This window comes from Stylophora pistillata, chromosome 7, assembly GCF_964205215.1.
Source record: "Stylophora pistillata chromosome 7, jaStyPist1.2, whole genome shotgun sequence".
Lineage (NCBI taxonomy): Eukaryota > Metazoa > Cnidaria > Anthozoa > Scleractinia > Pocilloporidae > Stylophora > Stylophora pistillata.
In genome coordinates, this window is record NC_142525.1 from 33,827,858 (window position 1) to 33,835,599 (window position 7,742).

Below are 7,742 nucleotides of genomic sequence, written 5' to 3' on the forward strand. Positions count from 1 at the left end.
CCTCTGACTCCCGTTTGAATCGGGGACAGACGAGGTTTAGTTGTCCATGTCTGCTTGATCTTTCATTTATGTCTGCATTTCTTACGAGCATTTGGGACATATAAGGTGGACAGTCCCCAGACAATCGTTTGTACACCATTAACGACCTATTTACTTTTGCCTCATGAAAGAATGGAACCCAATCCAATTTCCTAAACAGTTGTACGCTATTCGCTTTAGTATCAGCTCCGAGAATTACACGTGCCGCGCGTTTCTGAAGTTTAAAGACTTTCTGCAAATTCTCAGCAGAACAAGATGTCCATAGGGTTGATGCATAAAGCATTGTCTGCTTGATCATAGCATTATAATAAAGTTTCCTTTGATCAATGAGCAAAAAGCGTCTTATTTTTCGCAGCACGGCAATTCTCTGCGATAACTTCGTGCATAGATTTTCGACATGTTGGTCGAAAGTAAGCTGGCTGTCAATCGTGACACCTAATAGTTTATGCGAGTTCACTTGTTCAAGTTCAGTAGAATTAACGTTTAACTGCAGGGTGGACTGTTCCATTTTCTTGGCTAACCGTTTACCAGTGACAAGCATAGATTTGGTTTTGGTTTCGTTAAGGATCATTCTGTTGTCAGCTGACCAATTCAAGATTTCATCAATATCCGTCTGAAGGCCGACCGAGATATCATTAGGAGCCGTCGTATAATGGGTGGAGTAGCTGATAGTTGTGTCGTCAGCATAAATATCAGCCACGGAGTACTGAAGTGTTGCAGGTAGATCATTAATAAAAACAAGGAACAAGATTGGACCTAATATGCTGCCTTGTGGGACTCCCAATGTTAAGGCCCTTTGGGTAGAATGGTGTCCGTCTATATTCACATACTGGCGTCTGCCACTCATAGTCACGGAACAGGGGTAGACTGCTCTCACCCACTCCAAGAGCCTTCAATTTTGACAATAGTAGGTTATGGTCAATCAGGTCAAACGCCTTCTTGTAGTCAATAAAAACAAGTCCAGTGGCTTTATCATTGTCAAGGTTAAACAGTAAGTGATCGATTAATACTGGTGGAAGATAATACAAACGGACCGTTGGGACTTGAAGGAAAATTACAGTGATTAAGGGGAAACAAAGTCGGGACTTTAGCAACCAACCGCTTAAGAAAGGGTGACCGCTCAATACGTTGCTCTATAATTCAGGTTTGACTTCCTTTGAAAAACTTGCGGTGTAGTAAATTGTTACGCGAGGATTCAAGTCTGGTGTTATTTCATACTATAAACCATTGCACGTTCACGGGGCAGTACGATTTCCCTGTGTACTACCTAATTACAAAGAAAAATTGCAGTAATGAACTCTCCTCAGCAGGCAACTACAAAGCAAGCTTATGGAAACGATATGGTTCTAGGTCGACCGGCTAAGAGCGAAAGTTTTGTTACGTCTATTATAATGCATGGTTCGTTTTTGTCGATTGTTGGAAGCAAATGCATTTTCGTGAGAGAATAAATTTGTCAAACCCATTCTTGGTTTCCGGTGTTGCAACAGGGTGTTGGGATTGCGTGACTCATTTCGATCAAAATAACGACAGGCTCTCTCGGAAACATTGCGCAATCGTCTTCTCCCACAGGTGAATTTGGATATTTAGATCTAATCTTTCAGGTTTCTAACAACAGCTACGTTCAAAGCGATAGACAAGAATATGTCACAGTCAAAAAGGCGAGTTCATCTATTCAACTGTGATAATACATACAGGTTAGAGCCTGTTGAAAAGTTAGTGGACGAATTGAAGAAGAAATTGCTTGACCAATTCAGCATCCAAGTTGACCGTGTAGTGAAGCACACATTCAGACTTGCTCAAATGTCTGAAATTGTCGACAACATTCCAACATTAGAGATGGATATGGCCTTCCTCGTGGTCCATGCGCATGAATCCCTGCTCTCGATCAATGAAGACAACGCTGGAATTGGTTACGCCAAGATATACAGAGCTTTAGTTCAAGTAACGGGTAAGGAGCGGAAGCATTTTCACTTTTTTGTTCTTCTTGTTTGAAACATATTTACGTTTCCTGAACAACACGTGTTTCGGCAAGCAAAGTCCTTTTTAGGGAAGGCAGTGATCCCATAGTCAAATCTGCTGCAAAACTGTTATATATCTCCCACAACAATGGCGGAGACTCGTCAGATATCGTACGGTTGAAAGCGAAAGTATATTAGTGTGGTGTATTTGTAGAGACTGAGTAGTATTGGTTCCAGTCTCCCCCTATCTTTGTGTGAGGTTGTCAAGCAATGCCATGTGCTCGTAAGTTGTAAATATATTGAAACCTTTTCCCTCGTTGAATACGCTTCAGTGGCGACGAGGATTCCCAAAACCCACGCGTGGGCTTTAAAGGCAACTCTGTCCAGCGTAGAGCTATTCGGAAATACGTTAGAGAAGTCCAAAACGACTACATTTCACTGAAGAAAGTGTCGGGAGAATGGCAGGCAGACCTCCTTTCAACGAGTTCGACGCTGAAACCGAAGACATTGAGAGTTATTTGGAGCGTTTTCAAGAGTACTTCACGGCCTATGACATCAATGATGACGAGGATAACGCAGCCAAACGCAGGGCGATCTTACTGACGTCGATTGGGAGCACTTCGTACAGAGTATTGAAAGATTTAGCGTTCCCGGATGCCCCCAACACGAAAACATTTGATCAGCTGGCGACACTCCTTCGTGCACATTTTAGGCCTACGCGTTTGACGGTAGCAGAAAGATATCGGTTCCACTCAGCTTGTCAAAAACCAAGTCAGTCAATCTCTGAGTATGTGCGAACTTTAAAAAAACTCGCAGGGACGTGCGAATTCACAAATGAGCAACTGAATGAAAGTTTACTCGATCGATTTATTTGTGGATTGCACTCGGAACAAATCAAGCAGAAACTTTTATCGCGAAACTTTACGTTCCAAGAGGCGGTGGACACTGCTATTGCACAAGAAGCTGCACACAAGGACGTTCGTAATCTTGGAGGTTCACACGGAGAAAAATCCGACGAACGTGTCAACAAAGTCCAGCGTGAAAAATTTGTGTCACGCAATCTCGGGGCAAGACCAAGTGGACATCGCGGTGCAAACGCCGAAGGCGGAACAAAACCGAAAAGGTGTAGTCGTTGCGGTCTAACGAACCACACACATGAGCATTGTAGATACAAAACCGCAGAGTGTTATAAATGTCATAAAATGGGTCACTTACAATCGGAATGTCGTAGCATGAGGCCTTCTTACAGAAAAGGGGCAGAAAATCAGCACGTCCGCCACACAGATCAGGATCCAGAGGGAACTGAAGATGAGTTCCTTGGTTCTATTTTCGGCGTAAATGAATCGTCCCAGGCTAAAATACAGGGCTCAGAGATCTCAACCCCCGCTATTAAGGTCCCAATCAGGATTGAGGATGTTGAAGTTCTCATGGAAGTGGATACTGGGGCAGGAGCGTCTGTTATGAGTTACGCGGATTACGAGCGGAACTTCAAATACCTAGCACTACGACCAGTCAATCGCTCGTTCCATGCCTACACCGGCACACCTCTAGACGTTGCAGGGCAAGTCCTAGTTGACGTGGCCTATAATGGCCAGCAGATGACTCTTCCGTTACTCATTGTTCGGGCTAAGCGGCACGCCCCTCCACTGTTTGGTAGGGCGTGGATGATGAAGATCCACTTAGACTGGCACAACTTGTTTTCGCCCTCGCATGGCCAACTAGCGGTGGGGCAGGAAAATGACGAGCGAATTGAGCACCTAAAGGAGCGATATGCAGAAATATTTAAGGTAGAACTTGGTACGGTAAAAGGGGTAACAGCCACCTTGCATTTGAAAGAAAACGTGAAACCAGTGTTTCAGAGAGCCCGCCCAGTTCCCTACGCAATACGGCCCGCAGTGGAGAAAGAATTGAAGCGAATGGAAGAGGAGGGGATCGTAGAGCCAGTAGAAGTCAGTGAATGGGCCACACCCATTGTCAGCGTTCCTAAGACCGATGGGTCGGTACGAGTTTGCGGGGACTACAAGGGTACAGTTAATCCCGCAATTCAGACGGAACAATTCCCTATTCCAACGTTGGACGAGATTCGGGGAAAAGTTTCTACATGGAAGAAGTTCACCAAGATCGATCTGAGAAGCGCCTATCAACAATTGGTGTTGGATAAGGCCTCTCAACAGCTATGCACGATCAATACGCACAAGGGCCTATTTCGATATACGCGTCTGCCATTTGGCATTTCATCCAGTCCCGCTATCTGGCAACGTTTTATTGAGCAAGTGCTTGCAGGTCTGGAGGGAACTTGTGTGATTATGGATGATCTTTTGGTAGGAGGGGTCAACGATGAGGAACACCTTCGTAATTTAGAAAATGTCTTCAAGCAGTTTCAGAAGTACGGGCTAAGAGTCAAGCTTCCCAAATGTGTGTTTTTGGCACCTTCCGTGGTATACTTTGGTCTACGCTTTTCTGAAGGGGGGCTTCAACCGACGGACGAAAAGGTTAAAGCTATCAGGGAGGCCCCCTCGCCAAGTAACGTGACAGAATTACGTTCCTTCCTGGGAATGCTAGCAGCACTTAGCAACTTTATTCCGAGGCTATCAACTATGGCGCACCCTCTGTATGAATTGTTGGGCAGGAGACCGTGGAACTGGACGTCAAGTTGTGAACAAGCATTCGGCAACGTGAAACAAGCGCTCACATCAGAAACTACCTTGACGCATTACAACCCAGAACTCCCTGTAGAACTATCCGTCTACGCCTCCCCTTATGGTCTAGGCGCGGTTATAATGCACGTCTATTCCAATGGCATACGTCGTCCCATCGCTTACGCATCGCGAACGCTTAACGAACACGAACAACGGTACGTTCAGATTGATAAAGAGGCTCTGGAAATTGTATTTGGATTAAAGCGGTTCCATCTATACCTTTATGGTCGACATTTTACGATCCTTACCGACCACAAGCCTTTAGAGCGGATTTTCGGGCCAAAAACGGCAATTCCATCCCTGGCGGCTATGCGGCTACAACGTTGGGCAATAATGCTCGCAGCCTTTGATTACGACATTAGATTTGTTCCATCCAAACAGAATGCGGTCGCTGACGCCTTATCACGCCTACCTTTGTCGTCAACAGCAGGAGGCGAACACGCAGTGTTTAGAGTTGAAGAGCGTTTGATTGATTCATTGCCCGTTACGCACAAGGAAATCAGTCATGCGACACGGGTAGACCCTGTGCTGTCCAAGGTGCTGGGACCTGTGAGACATGGTTGGCCTCAGCACACTGACGACTTGCGCCTAAAACCTTTCTTTAATCGTCGCTTCGAATTGTCTATCGAGCAGGATTGTTTGCTGTGGGGAGTACGGGTTCTCGTTCCTACACGGTACCAGAATGATATGTTGGAGGAATTACATACAGGGCACCCGGGCATCGTCCGTATGAAAGAGTTAGCTCGTAGCTATATATGGTGGCCTAACATTGATCTGGAAATTGAGCAGACGGTGAGAAGCTGTGGTAGTTGCCAGCAGGTTCGGAAATCACCCGCTGTGGCTCCACTTGTGCCATGGTTGTGGCCTAGCAACCCCTGGCACCGTATTCACATTGACTTTGCTGAGTACGAAAAGAAACATTATCTCATTGTTGTTGACGCGCATTCTCGTTGGCCCGAGATTTTCTACATGCCTCAAAACACGACAGCAACAGCGACAATCGCGATCTTACAGGAACTATTTGCCAGATACGGAATACCAATTCACTGCGTTAGCGATAACGGGCCGCAGTTTCGCAGTGAAGAATTTGCTCATTTCCTAAAAGTGAACGGTGTGAAACACGTACGGGTAGCACCTTATCACGCACCGAGCAATGGGTTAGCGGAGCGTATGGTGCAATCGTTCAAGAACCACCTTAAGGCTTGCAAGGGCAGCAAACTTTCCATTCAGCAACGTATTGCGAACTTCCTCTTATCCTATCGGTCATCAAGACACCCCACGACTGGCAGAACACCCACTAGCCTGGGTCGCGAACTACGAACGCGGCTAACTCTTCTCCGCCCAAACTTAAAAGAGAAGGTCATGGATTCCCAAGCAAAGCAGAAGGCCACGCACGACGCACATGCCAAGTTCAGAGAATTTTACCCCAGGGACAGAGTTTCAGTGAAAGACCTCAGAAAAGAGGACACCTGGTGGCAAGGTTCGATAGCTGAGCGAAGTGGACCCAAGTCGTACATAATAGTATTAAGTGACGGCAGAGTGTGGAAACGTCACGTCGATCACGTGAGACGGGACGGCATGGGCAGGTCGGCATCAGAACTAGGTAGAGAGAGAGTATCAGGACCAGTCCTTGGAGGTTCCATGGGCTATTCCGGTCAGGTCGGATATTTCCGGAAAACCCCAGGTACAACCTGATGCCCAAGAAGGTGTATCAGCTGAAACAGATTCAGCTCAGGATCAAAAGCAGGACGTAACACCGGCAGTAACAGCGGAGGCACCAGCGACGGCTCCTCCCCAGTCCGTGGAAGCGGCCCCCATCCCGTTTCGCCGATCTTCCAGGGGGCGAAGAGCTCCGGATAGACTAATAGAGTCTATCTGAAGTAATGCTGGGACTTCCGTACATTTAACTGTTGTCATCAGACATTCCTAGTTAATGTTGGAGTTTTTACATGGACTGTTTGGACTATGTTCTCGAACTCCGTTCCTTGTTGTTATTTCCGGACCCCGTTCTTTGTTGTTATTTCCGTTGTAGTTCGGTCCAAGAAAGGGGGAGATGTGGTGTATTTGTAGAGACTGAGTAGTATTGGTTCTAGTCTCCCCCTATCTTTGTGTGAGGTTGTCAAGCAATGCCATGTGCTCGTAAGTTGTAAATATATTGAAACCTTTTCCCTCGTTGAATACGCTTCAATTAGCATAGATTGATATCTTATTTTCATCAAGTTCGAATGTGAACTTAGGTTGCTCCGTAGGGTGGCAACAGCGACCAGTTGTTTCATGCCGCTGCCTCAGAGTAATACTCCAAGGAAGTTTGCTGTCCGACCATTCTGTTCCTTCCTGCTCGACTTTTGCAAATAGAATGTGCGAGGTCAGGAGGGACGCAAATTGTACATTTCAGGTCTATCACAGGGCTCCCAATCGTAGTATTTGAGGTTTTCTCGCTGAGAGTAATGTTTTTGACCACTGTGCAAATATGCTGTTTAACGAACCATCAAATATAAACGTTTTAGTGTGGCTTTAACGAGGCGAGCAGCAAAACGAAAAGTATAAAGTAATGAAAAATCTATCATGAGAGAATATCATTATAAGGACCTCAGTGTTTTTCCGAGTACTAAAACACTTGTAGAATATGAATAAATACGGCCACAACCGAGAGCCGAGTGCTGTATTTTTCGTATGTAACATGGGTGGCGACATTGAGCAACGACGTCACAGTTATCGCCGTTTCAAACTTTGTTGAATGAACCTGGTCTGTAATTTTTTTCGGAATACTGCAACTGGCTTCAAGATTTGTTGTGGTAAGCGACGAAGTTCCAAATGCATTTTCAGAACAACAAGAGAACGAGAACACTAAAAAGAAAGAGCTGTATGATTTAAAGCTGGATTTTCAGAGAATTTCTCGAAAGTTGCGACGAGACATGAATTTAAAAGAAAATATGGAAAACATCACTCATGAGAATCCATATGTATTTGTATGTCACTCGTATGTAGCCGTATGAACTTTTTTTGTATCCGTCATGTCATGATCGTCGAACAAGACGGTCACGTT